The sequence below is a fragment of the Microtus pennsylvanicus genome, chromosome 2, assembly GCF_037038515.1.
Source record: "Microtus pennsylvanicus isolate mMicPen1 chromosome 2, mMicPen1.hap1, whole genome shotgun sequence".
In the NCBI taxonomy this organism is placed as follows: Eukaryota; Metazoa; Chordata; class Mammalia; order Rodentia; family Cricetidae; genus Microtus; species Microtus pennsylvanicus.
This window is the reverse complement of record NC_134580.1, coordinates 42,254,210-42,280,949: the sequence shown is the minus strand read 5'-3', so window position 1 is coordinate 42,280,949 and position 26,740 is coordinate 42,254,210. Positions and strand designations below refer to the sequence as shown.

Below are 26,740 nucleotides of genomic sequence, written 5' to 3'. Positions count from 1 at the left end.
AAATGCTGGAATTATAGGCTTGCACCACCACCACCGCCCAGCTCTGGAGTGAATCTAAGAGCCTATTGTCAGGCACAAACTTCTTAGACCTGCCACTGAAAGTACTTGTTTGTTGTTTGCCTTAGTCTTTGTCTTAGTCACCCAGGCTGGCCTTGAACTTGCTACACAATTGAGTAGCTGGGGCTTACCCCAGACTCCTGATCCTCCCAATTCCACCTCTGATATACAGTCAAAAAGCATATTCCTTAAAGAAAAAAAAATCTTGTGAAAATATTTTACTAGCATGTTAATTAAATATAATGTACATTTCCCTAGATGTATTAATTATTTTAATCACATTTACCCCTGCTACTCTTCTCCTCCTGCTTTTACCCCAGTCTGATCCCTTCCTCTTTCTAACTGGTCACCCTGCTTCTATTTGTTTTATTTTTGGTGATCTAATGGTTTCATTGGGGGGTTATAAGCGCACTGCTGAGGATTTACCTACAGAGATATAGGCACCTTATTTATCAGTAGTTACAGCACTAGACTAAATGTTTCTCCCTCCCATATCCCATTGCACACATATCCCTGTGAGCCTCCTTTCTATTGTTGTGACAAATCACCAAGCCTTATAGAAGAAACTTATAAAACTTTTATAAAAGAAAGCATTTAATTGGCTGATGGTGTCAGTGTTAGAGTCCATGACGGTGGAAAAAGGCATGGCAGCACAACAACTGAGCACTTGTGGATCCAAGTAAGAGGCAAGTGGTACCCTGGAAATGGTATTAGTCTTTAGAAACCTCAAAGCTCATCCCCCAATGACACACCTCCTCCAACAAGGCTACACCTCCTGAAACTTTTCCTGTTTGAAACTAGGGACCACAGGTTCAAACAGGAGACCACCACATTCTCATGCTAACTACGAAATACTTCAAAATATATCACTTGCAGGGTGGAGTGAGCACACCTTCAATCCCAACATTCGGGAAGCAGAGGCAGGTGGATCTCTGTGAGTTGGAGGCCAGCCTGGTCTAAAGATTCAGTTCCAAAACAGGCTCCAAAGCTACACAGAGAAACCCTGTCTCAAAAACAAACAAACAAAAAACAAAAACAAAACAAAAAAATATGGGGCTGGAGAGTCAGTGGTTAAGAGCACTGGCTGCTCGGATGCCCTCTTCTGGAATACAGGCTGGCAGAGCATTCATACCCCCACTCCAAAATAGGTATCACTAAAAAAATTAAAAAGCCACAAATTGAGAGGAAATACTTGGAAATAATATAGCTAAAGGGTTTAGATCCAGAATATATAAAGAGCACAAACTTCTTAGACCTGCCACTGAAAGTACTTGTTTGTTGTTTGCTTTAGTCTTTGTCTTAGTCACCCAGGCTGGCCTTGAACTTGCTACACAATTGGAATACAAATAGTTCATGTACAAAGTATATCTCAATGAAACTGCTCTTTAAAAAAACAGTTTTAAAACTTTTTTATAAAGACAAGGCTGATCATTCACTACAATTCTTAATAAGTAGATACCTGCCAATGCTAACAGACCCTTAAGAGTCCACACCACATACCAAAGACAGAAGACAACACTGGCCAGCTGTTGTCAACACCACTCACACCACAGTGGAACAGGCACATCCACTTTAAAAAGTGCCAACCCTAGACTATGGGAACTTGTTCTACACACTATTCTATAAATACAAAGGGAAAAATCTAACTATATCCACATTTTAATATGGAAGTCCCAACTATCAAAGAAATAATTAAATGCTAAAATGCTTTAATCCTTCATTTTTGAGGTACCTACATTTCCCACTAGCAATTTACAACTGGTTCTTACAACTGACATAACTAGACTAGCAATCCCAAGTATCTAAATAAATTCACAAACACTCTGATTTAAATGGAAGAAGTAAAATTGACTTACTCTACTTTTGAAAAAAAAGTGATAAATGTTATTATGAAGCACCGTAAGATATTATTCAAAGGTAATTAATAATCTTCACTAAGTAAAGTTAACTTGTTTACAATTAAGCATGGTAGCTCACATGTGTAATTCCAATGCTTGGGAAGCTGAAAAAAGAGGATCACTGTAACTGTAACATTTGGGACCAACCTAAGCTATGCACTGAGTAGTATCAGTCAGCCTGGGCTACAGAACCTCTATGTCCAAAAAAAAAAAAAAGAGTGAACAAACTTTACAAAAAAATAACTGAAAAGGATGGTGAGTTTATTAAGTACTAAAAGAGTCCTAGTTTGTTTAAAAAAAAAAAAATCAAAGAAAAATTCCAAATATAAATTTCTAGCTACTTGTGTTAGGTGTTCTTCTAACCCAAAATCTATACTGTCACTCAAAGGACTTCAACTGAGAGTTTCATGAAATAAAAACAAAGGAGTCTTAAATCTTGCACACCATAGCAGCTTCTCATATTTCATTTCACCACCCTGAAAGACCACATATAGTGAACTTCAGATCAAAAGATATCCTGAGTATGTCAGGAAATGCTATTGAGTAAATGTTATTGAGCTATAGATTTACCCGAGAGAAAATTAATTATAACTCTATCAAGGTCATTATTTACAGGTTGGTATGTATCAAAAAAATGAATAACCAGGATTGTATAGATGGCTCAGTTCCTAAAGGCACTTGCTTGCTCTTTCAAAAGACCAGGATCCAAAAAACAGCTAACAACTCCTGGAACTTCAGTTCCAGGAGATCTGACATCCTCTTCTGGCCTCCACATGTACCAGGCATACACATAAAGGCAAACCACTCACACAATAAAATAAAAATAAATAAACCTCAAAAGAAAATGAACTTCAATCACAGTGTGTACTGTATTCTTCTATGCCGGGAACCTCTTTAAAAAGCAGACATACCAAGATAATTTACATAAGAAAATAACATTCTGCAGCTATCTCTTTTGCATGTAGAGAGAAGGTACCAGCTGTCCTCTGCTCTACTATCTAAGATTTCTATACAGTGAGCAGCCATGAAAAATAAAAATCCTGTCCCCTTCCACAAGGAAACAGGCATGCTTCAGTGCCTTGTAAGAAAGAAAATGTATCCCTCCAGAACAAAACAAGCTCTAATGGCAGAACTTCACTACAATTAGTCTACTGTGTTTCCTAGCATCAGTATTACCTAGCATCCTTACTCTGCACAGTAAAGCTGATATATCCAATGCTGACATTCTGGTTATCACTACTTACTACAGAGGATATAGTGCCCCCCATTTCTGATACAATAATTTTGTGTCTACCAGCATCCATGAAAATGTGAATGGGAAATTTAGACGCTTACAATAGGATTAATCTCAGACTAATGATTCTTAATAGTTTTGGCCTTGCAACTACAATGTTGCCAATAGCCATGACTTTCTAAGAGAAAGGATAAAGTCCTGTGGACTGAGTTAAGACAGCATCCTGAAAACCAAGAGTGACTGGTAGTTGGTGGGGAGACTATAAAACACTTCTCTATTCCCCTACCCATACCACAGTCCTACTTGTTAATCCATGGCAGATGAATCAATGTTTTGTGACAGCACGAACATGAAATGGAAATCAGTGACACAAATGGTGGCTTGGCTATCTTCTCTTATCTGCACTGATAGAGAGAAGGGCATATGAAAATGGGTCAAAAGCCCTGTCAAGCTGGCAGGTCACACCAATGAATCTCCTAAGCTAAAATAGGTTGTGTATGTAATAACACCCTTGCTGTCATCTACACAAGCGAACCAAAAGCATCAAAAGCTCCTTTGGTTAGCAGAGAAGGAATCCTGTGAGCGAACAGTCTTAACTACACTTGTGCATTTACTCCCGCACACCCTACTCCCAATCCCCATTTTTTGACTCCCTGTTTGCAACTCCAAACTTTAAGAAGAGACATGATTAGGAATATGATTGATGAAGGCTCCCTGACTTTTCTTAGAAACACACCTACTACTACTACCCTAACTTCACAATTCTCTTAGATGCAAGCAATCTGACCACCACCCTATTTGGTTATGTGGAAAAAAAAGAGAGACATTCAGATTCAGCTTTTTAGGATTCAGGCAGGGTTTCCAGGGAGTGAAGAAGGCAAATGCCTGTGGGTGGGGTTTTTTGGGTTAATTCAACTTGCTGTTATCATTTCTACATCTTATACTGGAGAAGAAATTAATGTTATATGTACTTATACTTTATGGTAGTTTGAATGAAAGTAGTCCTATAGACTCATATGTTCGGGTACTTGGTTCTCAGTTGGTAGAACTGTTTCAGAAAGATTGGGAGCTACAGCCTTATTGGAAGAGGTGTGTCACTGGAAGTGGGCTAAGCCCATGCCATTCCCAGAGTACTCTCTGCCTCTTGGTGCTTGTGGATCCAGACAGGACTGACATCTCAGCTGTTCCTGACAACATGGATTTTACCCTCTGAAACTGTACACCCAATTAAATACTTCTTTGGTAAGTTGCCTCAGTCATGGTATTCTGTCACAGTAACAGAAAAGTAACTAAGACCCTACCAGAGAGGGAGGGTTTTTACAGAAAAGTGCTAGTGTGTGTGTGTGTGTGTGTGTGTGTGTGTGAGAGAGAGAGAGAGAGAGAGAGAGAGAGAGAGAGAGAGAGAGAGAGAGACAGACAGAGACACACAGAGAGAGACAGAGAGAGAGAAGGAGGAAAGGGAGAAGAGGGAGAGGGAGGGGAATCATTATAACCATTTTGCCCTATCAGTCTCTGTAACTTGATTTTACTGACTGAGCTGCCGGCAATGGGAAACAGCTTTCACTGGGGGTAACCCTTAGGCTTTGGACTCTGCCTCCTTTATATAGCTAAGAGGTATAACTCTTTTGAAAACCAGTTATTAGCTTGCTTCTGGGTTCATGCGGATATTGAATGCTGGCTAGTGGAAGTTTCCTGACTTTTTCTAGCCTGATATGATGATTTTAGGGTGGGTCAAGCTCATACTCAATGACTAACAATGGTGTAAGTCAAAGGAACCATGATGACTTAAATAGCCCTGAGGAAGCAGCATCTCAGCATTAAGTCATGTTTTGTCTACATATACTGTTTTTTAATCACATAAAAGCATTACATACAATTTTATAATGAAAAGAATCTCTAAAATTAAAGTTAAAAAACACACACAAAAATGTTCTTCAAGGGACTAAGAATGAAGCTCAGTAGTACAGCATATACAGAAGCACATGTAAGGCTCTGGTTTTAATCTCAAGCAGGGAAGGTGGGGTGATTACTCAAGACCTAGTTAAATCTCAAATTTCATTTACATTAGTGTATTCAATTCTCTATTACCCTTACCGAAAAGAGCGGGATGACACAAGTAATCCTAATAAAAAAATTCAGAAATGTCATAATTCTTTTCCTTAGCAACCATTTCCAAAAGTGCTTATTCTGCTCTAGTATTCAGTATCATCTGAACTGCCTGAAAGCATGGCAACTGATGACTGGAAGAACTGATGACAGAGAAAAATCTCTATCAGTCCAGGATTTAACACACACCATACGATGTACTGGGCAGGATCCATCAAGCAGAAATGACTGCAAGGGAGAAAAGAACTCCAAGTGTTGAGAACTTCAGTGTCCCACACAATACACACTACTGAACCTTTCCTCTGAGGAGTATGCATGTTCACCTTTTCAACACAATCACAAAATTATGACTTTGCATTAGATCTAAACAAAAGACCTCAAGAGAGTTATCTTTGCAATCGGTCATTCTCACCCATGACCGTATTATTCAGATGTGCCAAGAAACAATAAATGTATATGTGTGCTTGTGTCTGTGTATGGGCAGAGAGAGAGAGAGAGAGAGAGAAAGAGAGAGAGAGAGAGAGAGAGAGAGAGAGAGAGAGAACACCAAAAGTTTAACTGTGATTTTGTTGTTTGAAGAGTTTTATAAATGTTACTAATTTGCATGCCATTTACTTTCTTGAGTTGAAAGGGAAGGAGCTGTGACCAGTGAGAAGGGCATTATCCACTCTGTGGTGGCTTAAAAGTTCTGAGATTTCTTGTCTGAAGAATATCCTCTAAATATTTCATGTAAAATATAAGACCTCAAACTAGTACCTTGAAATAAAAATTTATTTAATGATCATGAGTCAAAAAGGTCATCCATCCAGAAGCCATTTGGACAGGTAACCAAAGCTCTTTGGGCTTTACTTTCCTCGGGTTGCTCAAAGATTAATTATGTCTCCCAGGGTTTTCATCAAGTTAATTTAATGGGTATAAAGCCGCTGAGGTAGAGCAGCTGTTCAACAGCACATCCTGGCACAGGGTGCTGTTCTGAAAGTTCCTCACCCTGGTTCCCCACCTATCAGACAACAGTACAAGCTTTTCTCTAAAAAGCCTGTTTGAAAATTAAACCACATCTTAGAGCATCTTAGAGCATTGCCTTGATCTAAAGAGACAGTGCAATGCTAGCTACTACTGCTCCAAAACTGAGTCCCCACTCAACTGCTGGATTCTGCATTCTGGCTATACGGTGGGGGGGGGGGGGGGGGGGATTCTTGGAATAAATATACTTTAGTGAACAAATACAGCATGAGCTTGCACAACCAAAAAAATTATGTTAACTTTTGGAAAACTTAATGAAATGCATGGGAGATTTTTTAAATTGCCTATTGTTCATGACTGCTGGAAAAATATATGTATTGAATATTTTGTTTACTCTTGGTAAACAAAGCCAGCCTGTGAATTGGAGCATAACACAAATGGTGTATCTATCTCCTATATCCCCTAAAGAGCTCAAAATAACTTAACCCAACACAGCAAATTCAAAATATGCAGGACACTTGAGAATTGGCAGCTTGGCACAACAAACATCTTTCTCTAAAACTTTTGTCACAGAGTTACAACAGTTCAAAAGTGCTGCTATAGTCCAGGATGCTCAAAATATTAACAGTTCATACACTACACAACAGGCAGAGGCTGTGCTAAGCTGTGCTGTAAAAGAAACGGGGAACGAAAAATAATAGGAATATAAAACAACACAATTAGGTGTTTCCAACTATTAAAGTCCTGTTTTCCTTAAATGGGGAAAGAGAAAATTACAACCTTTCACAACTGAACATTAATACTTAATAAAAATGATGATAATCTAGGGTTTTCCCTAAGGAGACTGGGAGTAAAATGAAATAACTACCACTCTACTTCTCCATCAATTACTATTTACTAAGTGAAGATAAATGGGCATTTTAAATGTTAGTCAAACAATCTTGAGCATGGTACCACTACACATGAACTATTTTTAACCTATTTATTTTCAGAAAGCTCAGAGAAATGAATTTTTAAACTTCATTAAATATCACTTAAACATATAAGAAAGAAAACAGTACTCACTTAGTTTTTCTCTGCATCTCAACTCACATTTTTGCCGGGCCTACCAGAGGCAAGTTATTAACACAGCTTCCCTTGATCAAATGGTCACTTTCTTAGGGAAGAAAAAAAAATATGCTGTGCTCAATTACATGCAACACTACAGAACCACCAGCATTTTTCAAAGCAAGGGTTTCCTCTGAAGAAACCTCACTACTAAAGTTGTAAGGGATTTTTAAAATTATCCAGCAAAACACTCTGAAAAAAACAATGAGCAATCAATCCTATTGCCAGGGCAGAGTAAGATGGCTCAAGCCTGGCCACCTTGGTTCAATCCCTGAATCTCACGGTGGAAGGAGAAAACAGAACCAACTCCACAGAATCATCCTTTGACCATACACAGGCTCCTGCACTCATGCACCAATTTAAAAAAAAATTAAAACAACCTGTTAAGTGGCTATTCAAACTCTAAAGCGAAGCAAAACAAACAACCTAAGAACAACAACAACAAAATCCTAGTTGCTCAGGAAAAGAAAAGTACTAGAAAGTGCTAGAAAATGCTGCTGTCACTGTGCCAGAGTGGCATCACTGCAGTGATACGTGGTATGTGTGCTCTGATAGGACCTGGAGTTCACTATGACAGACTGTGAAAGTCACAAGGCAGAAAGTGCTGCCATGTCATTTTACAGATGCCGATTCGGCAGTTTCAGTTTTACTTTACAGCAGACGACCAAATGTGCTCCAATTATGGTCATTCTGGGTACTAAGCTTCTATTTCCAGTATAAAGCACAGTTAAGGATGTAAAAGAATCTGTGAGCTTTTCTTGGGATACATTATTCTAAAATTATGTGCAACGAGGTACAAACACCCAAGTGACAAGAATTCCTTCCACCTTAGGAAACTCTCGTGTGGAACATCTACAAAATTGATTGACACACATTTCTCACGCAGCAGAGTTCAAAGTGTCACACTCCAAACACTTAGAGGAGAAGGGAAAAAGTGGCAAAGAACCAGAACACTTTGCTTTCCCCAGAATGGCATTCTGTGGTTCGGCAAGGGTTCCGGCATTCCAGCAGTAGTTGGATGCACAGAAGGAGACGAGGAGTGTCTGTAAATGATGACAGATGAGACAAGACAAAGTCCCAGGAACAGTACAAACAGGTGATGCTGCACCGCGGACATGGAGTCACAGAAAAGAGCAGACTTTCTGATAAACGTTACACTCGAGAGAAAATTCGTGGATCAAATACGAGGGAGGCGGTGTGGCTCCCCAAAGCCACGAGGTTCCACACACATCCTGATGGCCACTCTCACGAGACTTTGACAGATTTGGGTAATTATAGTAAAAACTGAGTGTGTTGGAAGCACAGAGACCACACCCTAGGATTGAGCATCTCGACTTTAAACCGGGGAATTAAAAGTTGAAAGGTCTGGTCTCACAGGTGAAAAGACGGAGCGATGGGAGCAAAGGCACAAAAACCCGCCGTGGGCTCAAGGTGTCCCGGGAAAGCACAGCGTGGCCCGAGGACAGGGGTGAGGGCCCGGGGAAGAGCTGGCCCGGAGAGCAGAGGCGTCGGGGTATGGAGGAGCAGCCAGGGCGCAGGGGAGCACGGGAGCAGGGAGGCAGGGAAGCGGGGAGGCAGAGAAGAAGGGAAGCGCCGGCTCTCGCACACGCCACGGCCCGGGCGGAAGAGCGGACGCCGAGAATGAATGGGCGGAGGCCGGGCCCAGGCCGGGCCGGGAGCGCGCAGGGCGGCCGCGCGGCCCTCCGCGGCGCAAGGGGCGTGAGGCGACGACTGGCCGGTCACTCACCCGCCGCGCGATCGTTCGGGCACTCCGCTGCACTCCTCTCAGCCGCCGGCGGCTCCTCACAGCGCTAGGGGGAGCCCCGGGCCCGGGGCGGGCGGCGGCGGCCGGACCGGGAGCCCCTCCGCACCTGCCCCTCTGGCAGAGTCGCGAAGAGCCAGGCGACGGCGGCGACGGCAGCTTAGAGCGGGGAGGGCAAGAGACCCGGATGTTCAGGGTAACGGCGAAGGGGGAGGGGGAGTGCCAGGAAGTGAGGGCTCCGCGGACCTGTCCGGCCGTGCGCATGCGCCGCCCAGCCGCCGCGCAAGGTAAAGCCTCGACCGGAGTCCTCTCCGCCCTCCTCCCCCACCCCTCGGGAAAGGGGCGGGGCCCGGCCGGAGACAGGTGGTCGGGCGCGCGCCGCGCGGAAGGCCAGGGGGCGCGGCCACGCCACAGGAGGCCACGCCCTCCCTTAAAGAGGCAGCGCCTCCGGGATGGTTTGGGGTCTTACAGTGGCGGTGACCGACCACAGGTCAACAACCTCGGAAAAAGACCGAGGATCTGAGCTAACTCGGGAAACCGCTGCATTCCAGCATCCCGCACCTGAAGAGGCTCGGCTCCTGGCAGCAAGCCTTTCCCCTCGGGCCAGGTACTGAGCCTCTCTCAGGTTTCCTGACTCGCTCTGGCGCTAAGCAGGCTCCCCAGGGCCTAGAGAGAAGCACCGTTAGCGCCTGAGATGCTATCGCGGAGACGCTCTTGGGAGGTGTTAAATGATCAGTCTGGGAACAGAAATGAGATTCCACTTGACAGCACGGCTTGCCACGCACAGCACTTTCAGATAAATCAGACCCTTGTTCTGGGGTCGACTCGGCAGCAATGTCAAGTGGGGCTGAGAATCTGGATGTGATGTAGGGTGAAGCCATCTAATAACTTCTCTAATCCCACTGTCACTCTTGGAAGATAAACGTTACCTTCCCTTCTCCACACGTAAAAACGTCTCATCCACTAGCTCACCCGAATCCTGCGATAAACTCCAGTTTTACATTAGCCCTGAAGTAGAGCGAATTAACATGGTTACCTCTCCCTGGACTACTTTCTGTTTGCTGAGCACAGCACTAACATGGAAGTAAAGTGTTTTGGACATTTTGGGGTGAAGAGCCCTGTTGAAAAATCACATTAAAATATGGACTTTCCATCCAGGATGATGTCTATATAAATACAAATCTGCATATAATTTTCGACTTACAAACTTAGTGACAGTATCTCGAAACCCTAAACAAAAGCCCACCCTCCACCCCCCAACATGCACCACTTGAGAACCACTGGCCTTGATAAACACAGCCAGTTAAATCAATCTGGTGTCTTATCCAATAGGGAGGCCATGGTCTTGGTCAGTCTGTCTGCCTCCTGACAACATGGTATGCAATACAGTAAGGACAGCCATGGGAGACAAAGTGGCATACAGTAAGGGAAAGCACCCCACATCTACCAGGTTTTCATCAATTCTGATTAAACCGAGATACAGAACTGTCTTCACCATCCAATGAGGTTGGTCCATTTACCTGGCACACTATGGCATTCACTGGCCTGTGAATACATGCACACCCTATATCTGACTGGTCCTTCAGAGAGACACCCGTTCCAAGCAACCACGCATGGGAGATCTCTCTCCCGTGAATATCCAGTTTAGCTGGAACATCTCCAACCATGAGGAGCACAGCACTGCAATTATCAGCTTCTTGGTTGAGGAAGCTCAGATTTTACACTGAATAGAAGATGTCTCATACCCAAGCAATCTTTATCCACTAGCTGTAACGTTACCTTCAAAATAGGACACGGGCCTGAGGCGCTTACACTCCTAAAGAGTGGCTGATGAGTAATAACAACGAAATCGGACAAGTCCTGCACAGAACACAGAATGCTTTCAGAGGTAGCTTCCCTGTCATCGGTCCAGGATCCATTTCTGGACGTGGTGAGAAGCAAAGCAAGCTTTACCGCTACTCATGTGGAGAAGCATGAACAGTTAAATTTATTCTTCCATTTAGTTCTTTCTCCATTATCCTGCCTGACCCTGATCACGTTTCAGTGGAGGCCAAAGGTTTAGAAGTTTTAAATTAAGCAAGCAAAAGCACACCAAAAAGATGTTTACACAAGAGGAATGGCCAGTCAGCAATGCTCTAGTCACTGCAGCCCGACACGTCTGGAACCCTTACACTGCTTACACTGCACCAAGCACTGCACTCAGCCTTTGACATGCGTTTCCTCCTTTGGTTTGCATAGACATCCCATATGGTTCTGTTTTCATGTCCGCTCTGTAAATGAGGAATGTGGCGTTCGGCGTGAGACACATCCTGGATTCGAACGCAATCTGTCAGCTCCAGGATCTGTTTCTCCATGTAGAAATCACTCTGTCTACTTTCTCAAATTTCAAAAGACCCCACTGCTGTAAGTGGTTTTCTTTGATTTTTATTATTAAATCAGTTTTAAGGCAGGATGATGACGATGATAGGGCTAGAGACACTCAGCAGTTAAGAACATTTAACTATTCTTACAGAGGACCGGGGTCCAGTTTCCTTCATCCACATCAAGCCACTCATAACTGCCTGCCATTCCAGTTCTAGGAGAGCTGATGCCCTCGGGCATATAAACTTGTGGAGGTGTACACGTGTGTACGCACACACACACTTTGTACTATCCCCTCTATTACATCCCAGGCATCATGGGAAGGTCTGAGGCAGAGGACACATGGGTCCCTGCTTTGAGGTCTCTGGGGACTCTGGAAGAGAGCAAGGGTTCTAAGTTGGTAACTGTAACAGAGAATGGTTATGTTGTAAGAAGACGGGAGCTTTCTCTGCTTGGAGCCGTTCTGAAGGTTTTTGCCAAAGCCGGGACCTTTGGGATTAGCCTGGAAAAGATTAGAGGTTAGAAAGGACAAGAACAAGGGAACAACGGTGGAGGGAGAAAACTCTGTGAGACACTAGAGGCAAGAAGGTAGATGATAAGACACCAAAGCCACCTTTGACAGGCAAAAGGATACTTGTAACTGAGGGAGAAACAGAATCTGATTTATTTCCTATCAAGACCTTTTGGAACATAGTGTCCAAAAGGCCAGGAGGCCAGCTGAGAGGCCCTGGAGGGGTCCGAGATGATAACAACAGCCTGGAGCTGGAGTGCAGCTGAGTGGCAAGGCACTTGGCTAGGGCGCTCAAGGTCCTGGAGCTTATCACTGCCCTGGCCAAGGAAGAAGTACTAAAATTAAGACATGTGCTCAGGATGTTCCTGAGTTTACGACTGATTAAAATTGGGGTATAAGGAAGCAGGAGCTGTGGGGACTGGCCCTGAGGTTCTCAGCTGAGAACACTAACTGGCTGGTGTCACAACCGGACCCCAATTCCCTTTACCCAGTTTTCACCCCTCTCCTCCAACCTATTGTAAATGCACACTGCTATCTTGAGATGAGTTTAACTATTTCTCAAGCCCTTTTCCTATTTCACCACAGATGCATTTAGCACTTAATAGCTGTACAATATTTCATCACACTGAAATAGCTCAGTTTCCTTCCATGACTATGGGTCCACAACCAAGAAGCTAGCTGACCCAAGACCTGCTCACCAATGGGCATTTTGCAAGGGCACACTAAGCCAGTAGAAAGAGCCTGTAGGCAAAGGGTCTTTGGAAAAGCGCAGCCTCAGGGCCAGCAAACTACAACTCTCCCTGGAGAGGCCTGTGCAACGGTAGCACGTAGAAGCTGCAGAACTCTGAGAAAGAACCTACCATTCAGGAGCCTCCTGATGTCTCATTCTCCACAGAAGCTGCTATTAATATTCGGACCACTTCTATCATTCTTTCACTCATCCCTTCACCCCACATGCATTTTTGGGGAGCACAAGGTAACAGCAGAACCAAAGCTACTTCAAAACTCTGGGTCATGTGGCCTGGTCAGGTTCAATACCTGCTCTAGGACTTACACAAGCCCAACCTCTTGCAGCTCCGGTTAATCAACAGTGTCTAACAGTTAACTTCCCTTCCTTTCTGGTAACTTCTTGGTGCCTGCCACTGCAGCCTGCATTTCGAGGCAAGCCCATCAGGGCAAGGAAGCATGCATCAGAGTCCAGAGCCTAAGAGTACCAGTGAACTAGGGCCACTCATTCAATTCCTCCAACCTCCCACTTCTACCTGGCCAATGGGGATAAGAATCTACCTACGTCTTGTAATGGCATGGAGGTCTCCTAAATACTGTATAGGAAAACACTTTCTGACCTCAAAGAGTTGTCCAAATAGCTGTTACTGTAGCCAGATAAGTTCTCTGGATTATAATACAAGGTCAAAGAATCTGAACACGCTTATGGTCTTTGACCTCCATCGCCTAGTTGCCTCACAGAGGACTCTCGGTGCCTGCTGCCAACCTTGCCTCACGTGACACCCGAGAGGTCTAAGTACATAGAGAACAGCTTTGCTTGCCCTTCCATCTAGTCTTCCGTCTGACATCCAGGGACTGGGCTCCTTCATCGCACACTGCACTCTTGTACAGTGCTGGCTAACAGCAGAGCCAAGGCCACCTCACAACTCTGGATATGTAGCCTGGTCAGAATTCAAAACCTGCTCTCTAATTTCTCCTTTCCTCTTCCCGGGACAAGCAAACAGGGAATCTTCAAGGCCAGAGGCTCCTTCCAATCATCTCCTCCACAACCAGGGTTTCCAAACCAGCAGCTAAGACTCCACAGTCCCCTGTGTACGAGGAGCCAATGCGTACGAGATGAGAGCAGGAGAGGGCTGGGAGCCCCTTGGATAGGGCTGGAAGCTCACTGCACACTGAAAGAAGACAGCAGAACTGTCATTTCAAAAGAACCAAAGATGAGGCACCCAAATCAACCCCAAGACCTTCCTGCTATTTAACCGAAACATTAACCAATCCCCAAAAGCCACAGAATCACCCTCATGGCCAAACTCCCTCTAAGTTAAAAGGTCTGTATATGAGTTCAGGTCACATCTCCAAATAAAACATATTTCTCACAGGGAAGGTGGTCGGAGGGCTCTTTTCCCAGTCATTTTAGTGACCTGCAGCAAGGAAAAAGGACCCCACGGTCCTGCATCAGCTGTGACGTCTCAGAACCCCAGACGCTTTCTCTTCCCACAGCTGTCTCGACACCCAGCTGCAAAGGCTCTTGCCATCCTCCTTCCTAAAGACAAACTCCCACTGTCCTTCACTCACCTTCAGACCACTTAGCTTTCACAAACTGTTATTTATTTTTAATGTTTCTTAACTTTAAAAGAAAAATGTAGACTCTGCCAGGCTGAAGCTATTCTGAGCACTGCAATCCCCACTACCCTACCCAACTCCTAGAAGACCAGCCACAGATACACAGAATGCTTCACAGGAGAGCCTGGGCAGTCGAGGAGATGCTATGGCCCTCTATACCACTTTTTAATTTTATTTTCCCATTCTATGTGAGTAATATGTTGACTGAAGCAAAAATCTGAAAATACATATGAGCAAAAAGAAAAAATATATAAACACTCATGATCCAACCACCCACACCATGTAGATACCCTTCCAAATGTTATTATGTGTCTATATAAAGATAGGATCTTTTTGGAAGAATGGTTCATAGCAGAATACTGATCTGCTGCATTCCACCTCACAGCATCTCCCAGCTCCCCCTCCTCAATAAAGGCACTGTAGTCACGCCACTGTTGGAGGTTATATAATACTCCACCACGTACTCACAACATCAACCAAGTAACCAGCTGCGTCTGAGCTCAGCTAAAAGAGGGCTTCCTTCAAAGTCAAGGAAGGCAAAAGGCCTTATCACAGCACCTACCTCCTGACAGCCTTCCTCCCGCCCCCTGTGTTTGCATTGCTTCTGTGCTGTATTTCCACAGAGCTGGTCTCCCTGCCGCCCATTCACCACCTGGAGTTATTAGCGGCCCCATCACCCGAAGAAGCAAACTGTTTGTAACTGGAAAAGCTGAGAACAGGAGGATGTGGGGACGATGCCTCAGAGTTCAGCCTGGGAATCTGCTGCTGAGCCAGGCGACAGGAATGACAAGCATGTTCTTGTGCCAAGATTTTAATTGGAAAAAGAAGGGAAGATCTTCTGTATACACCGTCCCTTTTACTTGTAAGCCTGTCCCAACACAAAGCTTTTTCCATGAGGGGTAGGCCAGTGCGGGGGCTGCCCATACAGCACAGACTTGGGGTGGTCATCTTTAGGAAGGGAAAAGATGACATAAAATCTGGCATAGCACCAGAGCAACGGGAAAGGAAAATGTCCAGGTGGGCTGTTTATCTCGGAGCTTCACGCGCTGTCACCCCAAACCCTCGTCTCTGCTGTCATATCCACCCACCTTCACAGCACACCCTCCGTGTTAGAAACAACAGCTTTGGGCTGGTAGGATGGCGCAGTGGAGAAAGGGTATCAGGCCTGACAACCCAGGTTCAATTCCTGAGACCCACAAGTGGAAAGAGAGAACCAACTCCTGGCAGCTTGTCTTCTGACCGCCACATGCACTCCACAACACCAACATACACACACAGTAAAAAAAAAAACAAAAAAAAAAAAACCAAAGTATAGCTTTCCCTATAAACAAAGAAAATCCCTAATTATAGACAAAGTCACCTGTTTATCAATTCCATTTTTAAAGATTTTTAATGCATTTTACAGAAACATCACACTTTCAAAAAAATAGTCTGGTTTGACATCCAGTGACAGAAGGACCGACCACTGCCACCAGATGCTGCTGCCTTAAACAGAAAGACTGAGACTCACTTAGCATCCAAGCTTCCCAGCACCACCGTGAGAATTTTTACTTCTGCTTCTCTTCAGATGAAGAAACTAAGGGACAAAGGGTTCAAGTGTCTTCAGGAAGGTCATAGAAGCACTGAGAAGCAGAGGCGGCATGCTACCTCAGGCCACAACAGTTGCTAGCCCATACAATGCTCTCTACCTTCCCCCTTCATCTTTTTTATCCGCTAGATTAACTAAATCCTTCAGTGTCCCCTCCCCCCCATTTCAAACCCTAACCCTTTACCCTAACAATAATCTCCATGCTATCCTGATGACTGGATAAAATAACAGGAACAATTAAAAGTGTCAGTATTCAAACTGTCTTTAGCCTTTGCAAAAAGAACAGCAATTACATACACTTAAAACTTACCAGAGCTTAAATGTCTGACAAGATCTTAAAGGAATGTAATGGTTCATCTTCACTCTCAGCATGGAGGGGTTTAGAATGACTGTAGAAACACACTTTGGGGTGTGTCTATGATGGAATCCCCGTCCTCTAAGGAGGTGGTACCATCTCGTGGGCTGGGGTCGCATACTGAATAAAAAGGAGAAACCTCACACAGAGCATCAGCGTTCATCTCTGCTCCCTGACTGTGGATGCAGTACGGCTAGCGACCTCCTGCAGCCGAGACCTCCTCACTGTGACGCCCTGTGCCCTCAAACTGTGGATCAAAATAAACCCTCCCTTCTTAGTCAGGTATTCTGTCAAAGCATGAGAAAAGCAGCTCATACCGATGGGTTCTGACATTGCTATCTTCACGCTCAGACTTGGAAGGCTGTTGATGACGCACGCATGCCTGGGCTCCGGCAGGCCTGCATGCGGAGCCCTTGGTTTTCTCACCTGAAAAGAGAGGAATGGGCAGATACGTGCTGCCAGAAACGTAGTACAGTACCTGGCAACCCTAAGAGCTCAATAAATAATAGCCTTTCCTATTCTTCTCATTATTTGTGAGCTTGCGCTTTTCACAGGTGGCATCTGTATGAAGTCGCCCACTGCAGCATTGTTTACAATGAGATCCAGCTGATAAAAATAAACTTCCGGCAGTAGGCAAACAGCACACTAGGGTTCTAAAAGAAGCTTTAGCATGAATGAAAACCGTCTTCACTCCCAAGTCTTGAGCAAGCCATTTCTTTTCCCTGAATGTTTGTTCATCTCTGAGTAAAGGGTTTGTCCTCAGTGACTCACACGCTCCCTGTACATTCATAGTCCTGACATTCCAAACACACTACAGTGCGCCGACAGCAAAGATCACACGCGGTGACTAAGAACACAGGAACGGGAGAAAATACTTTGCAATTCTTCTTCAGACATACTGTCTTTCCCCCGTGTTGCTACCTCCTTACAAAGCATATGGAGAATTTACTGTCTCTCTCCACAAACTAGAGCTAGCCTGGTTTGTTCCCAGTCCCTAAAACAATGCCTGACACACAGTAGGATCTCATTTGCTGATTTAAAATTTCTGAAGATTGGGGCTGGAAAGATGGCTCAGTGGTTAAGGGCAATTTAGTGCTCTTGCAGAGAACCCAGGTTCAGTTCTCATCACCCACATGAAGGATTTCAACTGCCCATAACTCCACTTCCAAGGGATCTGTGGTGGTTTGAACGGTGGCAGCATGGACCTTAAAAGACCATAGAGTTGTGGCAATAAACATGGCTCCGGCTAGTACCTCTGCCACGAGGCTGGGATCTCAGAAAGCTAAAGAATGGGTTGGGTCCAGCTGTCAAAGCCACCGCTTTAATCCTAGCCATATCACTTAGCAAATTAAAGACTCACATGGTCAGAAAGAGAGAGCTATACAGTAAAGGTAGATTCAGATGAAGAAAATCTCTAAATGGTTGACGGTGTGCTTAAAATATATGTAGGCTTGGAAAGAAAAAAAAAACGAATAAAGTCCTTAAAGGAAAAAAGAAAAAAAAGAGTAGCCAGTTGTGGTGGCACACGCTGGTAGGATTTGCTGAAGGAGACAAAAGCAGACAGATCGCTGTGAGTTCAAGGTGTGGTGGCACACACCTTTAATCCCAGCACTTGGGAGGCAGGTGGAACTCTGTGAGTTCAAGGACAGCCTGGTCTACAGAGGGAGTTTCAGGACAGCCGAAGATACACAGAGAAACCGGTCTCAAAAAGCCAAAAATTCAAAGTAAAAATAAAAGAAATAGAATTTAAAGTAAAGCCACATAAAGATGGAAAATACACAGAGAGTCTGGATACTGTGTATTATTATGTTGTCTTTGAATTGCTTGACAGCTGAGGAAGGAGTAACAGCTGCTAAAAGACATTTAAATATAAATGCTGCTGGATTAATAAAACAAATATTTTGTAAATGCCATGACTTCAAAATTGAAATCAAAAGATATGGTACTTTGGAGAAGAGGTTTTGCTTTTGTTTTCACAGAAAATGAGAGGCTATGGATTTATTCTGGGCTAAGAAAAATAAGGTTAGATCAAGGAAGACCCCCCCCTTCCCTGACTTGATCATAATTCTAAATTTTCTTTAGGTACCCATAAGATTATCAGTGTCCCAATTCAGCAGGAAGTAGCCTGGAAACTATGACCACATTCCCAAAAAATGTTCTATAGCTATTTTCCTTTGTTTAGAATGTTGGTTATAAGTTGTTATGGATAATAATCAGGAAAAAAGCTAAACAGAGGATATTAGATTCAGAGTTCTTGTTCTTTAAATAAAAGGGGGGAGGGAATTGCTGTGAGACAATGTTTTACCCTGTAAACATTTGTTTCTTGTACTTGTTTAATAAAATGCTGATTGACTGATAGCCAGGCAGGAAGTATAAGTAGGGAGACCATGCAGGAAGGAGAGGCAGGGCAATGAGAACAGGAGAATTCTGGGAAGAGGATTCTGCAGTCGGTAGTCATGATCCAGTCACAGAGGAAGCAAGATGTGACTGCCTCACTGAAAAAGGTACTGAGCCATGTGGCTAACTCAGACAAGAATTATGGGCTAATGTAAGTTATAAGAAATAGAAAATAAGCCTGAGCTAATGGGCCAATCCATTTATAACTAACGTCGGCCTCTGTGTGATTCTTTGGGACTTAACGGCTGCAGGACTAGATGGGACAGAAAACCTCAGTCAACAGGCCCCAAAGACTCATGTGTTTGATGGCTTGGCCCATAGGGAATGGTACTATTAGGATGTGTGGCCTTGTTGGAGGAAGTGTGTCACTGTAAATTCAGGCTTTGAGATCTCATATATGTTCAAGTCATGCACAATGTGGCAGTCTCTCCTTCTGCTTGCCTGTGGATTAAGGTGTAGAACTCTCAGTTCCTTCTCCAGCACCACGTCTGCCTGCATGCCACCATGTCTTGCCATGATGATAATGGACTGAACCTCTGAAACTGTAAGCCAGCCCCAATTAAATGTTTTCCTTAAGAGTTGCCATAGTCAAGGTGTCTCTTCATAGCAACAGAAATTCTAAGACAGGATCCAACACTTTCTTCTCATCTCTATGGCACATATAATGGTAATAATATACATACAGTCAAAACATTCACACACATCAATTATTTTTTTAAAAATCTTTCAAAATGTTTTTTTAAGTTTTATGGTTATTGGGAGCTGGGAAAATAACTCCTTTCCTAAAATGCTTGTTTAGCACACCTGAAGCCTTGGTTTGAATCCCCAGTTCCACACAAACTGGATATGGCGGGATAAGCTTGTCTATTCCTAGCACTGGGGAGGCAGAGGCAGAACAATCAGAAGTTCAAGGTCTTCTCCAGTTAGTATATACTGAGTTCACAGCCAACTGAACTACATGAGATCCTGACTCAAAACAAAAGCAAATAAAAATTATGACTATTAAGTTAAAAGATTAAAGTACAAAATCATCTATATAATAAGGATATATATCCCTGAGAGAAAAGGTAGAAGGATAGGGGTGCTAAAGTTAATTGATACAGGGTGGGAGTAGAGATGAGTATTTTAATGTCTTCAAAGATCTGTTGTTCAAAAGAATGGAGACTAAAATGGGAAAGCTTTAGGCGGGACAAATGCAGACGTGGTCAAGGGATAAGGAAAAGTGCTGGAAGGAGGCAGCGCAGTGCGGTGGCTGGTAATCTATTAATGGAAACACGATCACGGGGGAAGAAAGAAAAGTAGGTAAGATGACACCAATGAAGAAAAGTCAATTTACCTGGAAGTTTTAATTACAAGCCAATAGCTATGAAATTATTCCCAGGTGCACACAACCCCCCCCCTTTAATTGCCTTGATCAACAGAGGCTTCCGTGAATCTATGCACAAAGAGGCACTGGGGCTGTCCTATGCTAATGTCTGAGTCCCTACACGCTTTGTGAATGACTGCTGTAGGTGACATTGATTTGAGTCCCCCAGACAGAAGCTCACTGATGTGCCGCAGATAATCCATTAGACATGTAGCCAACACAGTCCAGCCTGCGTCACACACTGCTAGGGGGACACCCAGAGTTACATGAAATGGCCTTCCCTTGCAGGGATGAAAGGCACACTCTTTGACTCCAGGACAAAGTCTTGCAACTGACAAATGACATAGATTAGTGGTTCTCACTCAACCTGTGGGTCAGGAGACCCCTTTGAAGGAATTAAACAACCCCTTCAAATAGCTGATATTCTGCATTACCGGATATTTACGTTATGATTCAGTAGCAAAATTACAGCTAAGAAGCAGCAATGAAAATAATTTTACCGTTGGGGGTCACTACAACAATACAAGGAACTACATTGAAGGGTCGTAGCATTAGGAAGGCTGAGAACCACTGATATAGATGATATATCCTATAAACTTAAAAAGTAGAAAATGTTCCTTCAGCTTCAAGAAGTCAGGGGAGGAAAGGCAAGGAGATGAGGCAGGAAGTCCTTGTCCTGAGATTCCTCAAATCACAGGAACCCTCATGCGATCCAAACGCTGCATCCTGATGCTTCCTCTAGTGTTCCCTTACAGGTGGGACCACAGGCCACCTTTAGCAGCTCCAGCCCCACCTGCTTGCCTGGGCTCTTTGTCACATCCAGCAATTTACCACACTGAGCAAACCAGGTCAGAACCCCTGCTGTGAGTCCTCTCAGCAGCCTGTGGCTGTTGTTGATAGCATTTTGCCACTGTGATGGTATGGCTTCCGGAACACGGGGAGCTTCCCACATACAAAGGCCAAACTGTTTTGCTAACCCTGTACTCCTGAGCCAGCACTGAGCCTGGTAAAATACCTGACAGAGAGCATGGACCTGGTACACAGCCGCAGCCAGCTAACCACGCCATTAGTACTGACTTAGCCCAGTGCTGAAATAGCATCATTGCAGCCCTGCAACTAAGAGTTATTTAAGCAGCACAGAGGAGTGAACTGAGCAGCACTCATAAGTAACCTAAATGATTAAGTCACTAGCTATAGACACTAATATTTGAAACTCAGAGCTTTAAACAGAACAACAGGATAAGTCATATGTGAGCGAAATGTATGAATGAACTTAGCTTCTCACAGTTACTTTTTCAAGTTAGAGAAAGAAAGCTATTCCATAAGGCTTGATGGGGGGAGGGGGATCAATGTGGTCTATGTCACAAGAAGCTCAACAGGGTTAGCTACTTTCCTCTCCAAAGCCCTCGTAAAGGTTTCATGTTAGAATGTAGACATCAAGAGACTGCATCCCTTCCTCAGTTGTAACCCTTCAGGAGGCAAAGGAGGAGGTACCCTGCCCAAGTCTGAGGCTTTTAGAGAAAAGGGCTTTTGCATCCATTTCAGTACTTAGCGTTTCCATGTAACAGGTCACTGTTTTGAATGGGCCTTTGTCTCAGTTTCCTTTCTGTTGCAGCAATAAAACGCACTGAGAAAATCAACTTAGGAGGTCAAAGGGTTTATCTTAGCTCACAGGTCCCGGTTACCGTCCATCAAAAAAGGAAATCAAGGTCCCAGGAACTTGGAATGGTCACATGACATTCACAGTGCAGAACACAGCAATGAAGTAATGTACGCATGCATGCCGGTGCTCAGCTCTCTCTGCTCTTACACGGCCCAGGATCCCCTGCCTAGAGAATGGAGCCACTCACAGTGGGTGGATCTTCCCTCCTCGACCAATGGAGTCAAGATGATCACCTATTCATGTGCCCACAAGTCAATTTGATCTAAACAATCCAGACAAGCCTTCACCCAGACTTCATCAGGGATTAACAATGTATCAAGCGGACAAAACAAGCCACCGCAGCCTGCAGATTTTCCAACAAACCGCCTAATTTTAGAAGGAAAGAATTTTGAAATTTATATCCAGTCTAATATTTTACATTAAAAAAATACACAAGAAAACAGAAGATACAAGGTATCAAGGAACTTGTCTACTAGCCCACAGCTGGATATGGGAGCACAATTAAAACCATGCACCCCACCAAACCTGGGATGTAGGCCATGAAGCTCACAGAGGTTTATGTCTACACTGTCAGTGAACAACTGAGTCCATCTTCAAAGGGGAGCCTGACTCCCTGAGGCATGAACAAGAATCCTCTCTCTCTCTCTTTTTAAACAACTGCTCCTAATAAGCAATGTGCAAACTTTGGTACAATTTTCAGGGCAGATGGGGGTGGTCAATGAAGTTATACTTATCTAGCCCTTCATCACCCAAATGTCTTCCAACACTGAAATAAATTTAAAAAAAAAGTCAGGAGACGTATTTGTGGCAGGATGAAAACCACAAGTAGAAATGCCCATCTGATGCATACTTCCAGTCTCAAGATAGCGGGATGGTGCCATTGCTGCTGAGCTTCGAAGCTGACTGTAGCGCTCCTGTAGACAGCATTCTCTGCCACTGTGCCTTCACCCAGTCCTTCCACTCTCCCAAGAACACCTTCCCTAGCATCCCCACCTCCCAGCAGAGCTCTTACACCAAGGCGCCAGCCAGAAATCTCCACACACGTTAGGTATGCCTGGCTCCTCTTCTTTTATTTTATGGTAATCCACAGCCTTATTTATGCCTCCTATCCTCCTGGGAGGTATCAAACATGCTAGCAATGTTATAATGTTTGCAGAGCACCACGCATGGGGAAATGTACTGTAAAAACACAAGACAATGTTTTTTGATCTATTTAATCCAGTTTCTTGAGACACATACAGTGGTTTTCATGGAAGAATCAACCAAGCCAAGATTAATTGTCTGGTTTACTGTGCTCTTTTTTTTTTCCCTCCTTCGAAACCACAAGTCAAGATAAACTCTTCCTTAATGTACAACTTCGCAAAATACGGTTTTGAATATTGACTCCTGGATCCACTGCGGTTATGAAAAGGACGGCTGTATCCACAAGGATGTGGACAGGGTAGGCTGTGCTAACAACAACTAGAGAAACCTCAATCTCAGACGAAAGACAACCACAGTGGTCTCTCAGGGGTGAGCGAGATAAGTCTAGTGGCCTCCTCTTTCTGGTCTTTATCTGCCAATCTGGGTCAGCAAACTCTAGGGATACCAGTCTGAAGCTACTGCCCTTCCTGTTCTTCTCCAGCCTCCCAGAGAGAGTACAGGGAGGACTTGTGGGAACATCTGTATCAGTAGATAACCTGGCCCAGAGATGCCAGCCAGTAAATGCCAGTGGCCATTACCGTTGTCCCCACCACAATTCCATTCCTCTCCAGACCATGATCATGCTATAGCTGTCACATGACACTGGTGCAGAACCGACTGGCAACTGGAATCACCAGAAGAGCTAAAAAAACTGCTGATTGTGGCACAGGAAATGGCTCGGTCAGTAAAATTTTTGCCGTATAAACTTGAGTACCAGAGTTCGATCCTCAGCACCACATTACAAAGGAAGGTGTGGTGTGTGTGCCCTTGTAATCTCAGCAATGGAGAGACAGACAGGTGGATCTCTGTGGCTCAACCTGCCAGCCTAGCTTAACTGGCAAGCTCCATACCAGCTGAGAGACTCTGTACCTAGGATCAAGAAGGATAGCATCAGAAGAGGAATAGCACCCAAGGTTGAGCTCCACAGGTGTGTACACACACACATGTACAAACACACACACACACACACACACGTTCATGTCCATTCCATCCCCAGAGTCTGTAAATTAAATCTGTTAGTATGTTGTCTATGACTTTGAATTTTAAAAGCTCTATAGGTAATTTTACTCTGCAGACAAATCTGGAAACCATGGTCACAGAGGCAGCAAGATTTATATGCACGTACATATATATTAGCATGCACACGCATATGCAAGACGGCCCCTCCCATGTGCCATCAATCCGTTCTCTACCAACAGAGGCTATAACCGCTGGTGTATCTGAATAAAGCCAGGTTGTGCTGTAGTAAGGCACTCTCAAGTTCACACCTATTGACAGCCATCAAAGTCATCCTAGGATCACAACAAGCTGCAACAACCCATTTTTATCTGACATTTAAGCCTAAGCCTTTTATCCACAAGCATTTTTCATATCCTATTTTACTTCACACCTTTCTAGGCCCAGCTGAACCACTGTCCAGCGTAATCAGAATCCCAAAATTATACAGATGGGAATGGACGGGAGTAAATCGAGGAGAGGAAGTCCACCAAAGGCTACTTGTTAGGAATAGAAGCGGAGCTTTGAACTTCTCTTTGTCTGTGACCCAGAACAGTAAGCAGAGAACTTAAGAGAACTCTGGACAGGTAAAGCACCATTTCGTAATGAACTGGGGAAGTGGGCAAACAGACACAAGACTCACAAAAAAGAGAGCACCTAAGTTACTGCTGTCGTCTTTGCAACTTAGAACAAACTTAGACATGCCTGAGAAGAAGGAATCAGCTGAGGAATTGCTCCATTCGGACTGGCCTATAGAAGTAGTTTTCAATCTGTGGGTCACGACCCCTTTGGGGACCAAATGACCCTTTCACAGAGGTCGCATATCTGATATCCTGCATATCAGATATTTACATTGTGATTTCTAAGAGCAGCAAAATTACAGCTATGAAGAGCAACGAAAATAATTTTATGGTTGGAGGTCAGCACAACACAAGGGACTGTACTGAAGGAGCTGCAGCATTAACAGCATTGAGAATCACCAGCCTCTGGGCATGCCTCTGAGCCCCCCCCCTTAATTGTTAGTCAATGAAGGAAGGTCCAGTCTACTAACAACCAACCCATCCAGGGGCAGGAGGGTCTGGAGGTACAAGCCAGGGAAAGTGAGCCGGTAAGCAAGACTCCCACGGTCTCTACTGCACTGCAGTTCCTGCCTTGGTTTCCCGGATGATGGACAGACTGTGATATAACCTGGAAGCCAAAAAAAAAAAAAAAAAAAAAAAAAACTTTCCTCCCCCAGCTTGCTTTAGGTCACGATGTTTACCACAGCAAAAGAAACCAAACTAGGGCCCTTGAAAAACCTCGTTTGTCAGTCAGACACCAGCTAGCATTTGAATCTCCCCATTTTTATTTCATTTCTCTTGGGGCAAATATATTTACCAGAGTGGAAGAAAGGGGAAGGAGCTTATGACCAAGCAGGTGCCCTCTCACCTGGGTACTATGTTCAGGGCACGCCTGCCAGGCCCAGGACACAGCAGCACACCCTACACCAGCACGAAATGATCTCAGCACGTGGTCTCCCACCCTGCGGGACGTTGTCTCTGCAGTGTCTGGAGAAAACCAGAAAGCCCAGCTTGTTTGCCTTTGCTTTGGCAGTTTAATTTAGGACTCCCACTCCGCTTTATGTAAACTCTTTGCCAACATGAAAAGACATTCTGCATTGTTGGAGGCACAGTTAACTTGGGCCCAAGGGAAGGAGGCATTGTATAGATTACATAATGGTTACTCTATTGCTTTAAAAAAAAATAAAAAACAAAAAAACAAATGGCAGCCTCAGGCAGAAAGTTAAAAGAAAAGAAAACTCATTTTTGTAAAAGTATCTGAAGCGACCATGTCTTCTGACACACTGAGAGGCAACAATGGTTCTGCTTTACTCGGGGGCTCATTCAATTATCTGTTACTTCCCTGAGCCCAGGGAAAAGAGACGTCCTCCCATCTTGTTGCCTAGCAGAAAAAGGCAGGCAGGCTTCTCCTAATAAAAGCTGGAAATGAAAAGCCGTAACTACTCCCAAGGCCCTGCTTACTGTGAAGAATCATTAGGAACCCCCTCTTAAGGCCTCTATTAAGAATCTATTTTCTCTACAAACTATCCCAAAAGGGAAATAGAGTGGGATCCACAAGCCCAGACACATCTGGCTGGCTTCCTATGGCCTGACCACTAGCAGTAACCTAACCTCCCTACAGTGGTTTCCTCATCTATGAAATGGAAATAATTACCCATTTGACAGGCATATGATGAAAAGTCACTATGGAATGTGTAAAATATTCAGCATTCAAAAAACTATCAATCTCCATTTGTTCTAAGGTGAATTTGTTATGAGAAGGGTGACCACCGTCCTCCCCCATCAGGAGCCAGGCAGGCAGACTTGTCTTCAGTTCCTCAGGTGGGTCCTCAATCGTCTAAGACACTGCTAGCCCCTCTGCTGCCGTGATTGGTCTGAGGAATGCACGCAGGTCCTGAGAAGATCCAACCAGAGAGAAGGGTGGAAATGTTGTTCAAGGACTCTACGGAGAGATGGTAGCTCTCTCCTCTGAGCTACTGTGAAGGATGGTAACCTGAGAACAGACAAAGCCAGGAACTGCAGAGCCCAGAGATCACCAAGAAACAAAGCCAGGGTCTGGATTAGAGTGTGCGTGAAACCCATTCTATTTTCTGCTTGCGTCAGTCACTTAACTGTTCTCCCAGCTACCCCACAGGAACGGGGAGCTCTGGAGCTTGCAGCTCAGAGCATTGCACCTGCTCTGTCCTGACTTATCCACTACACATGGATGAGGCAGGAATGTAAGCACATTCCCGATGATTTCACTCACACTTCAGGTTCTCTCGGGACACAAATAGGTCCCAGTTACC

The 26,740-nt window shown here is 44.3% G+C and overlaps 1 protein-coding gene across 10 annotated transcripts in view; it reads right to left on the bottom strand.

The window, feature by feature from the left end:
* Cyrib (CYFIP related Rac1 interactor B) overlaps positions 1 to 26,740 on the bottom strand; it is a 136,142-nt gene that overhangs the window by 59,698 nt on the left and 49,704 nt on the right. The window contains exon 1 of one of the 10 annotated variants that reach the window (XM_075960916.1): positions 9,113 to 9,278. The exons of 7 other annotated variants lie outside the window; for them this stretch is intronic. The gene's annotated coding sequence lies outside the window, so the exon portion shown is untranslated. Of the gene's footprint in view, positions 1 to 9,112; positions 9,279 to 26,740 lie in introns of those variants that run through there. 2 more of the 10 variants (XM_075960920.1, XM_075960922.1) reach the window with 2 other exon arrangements.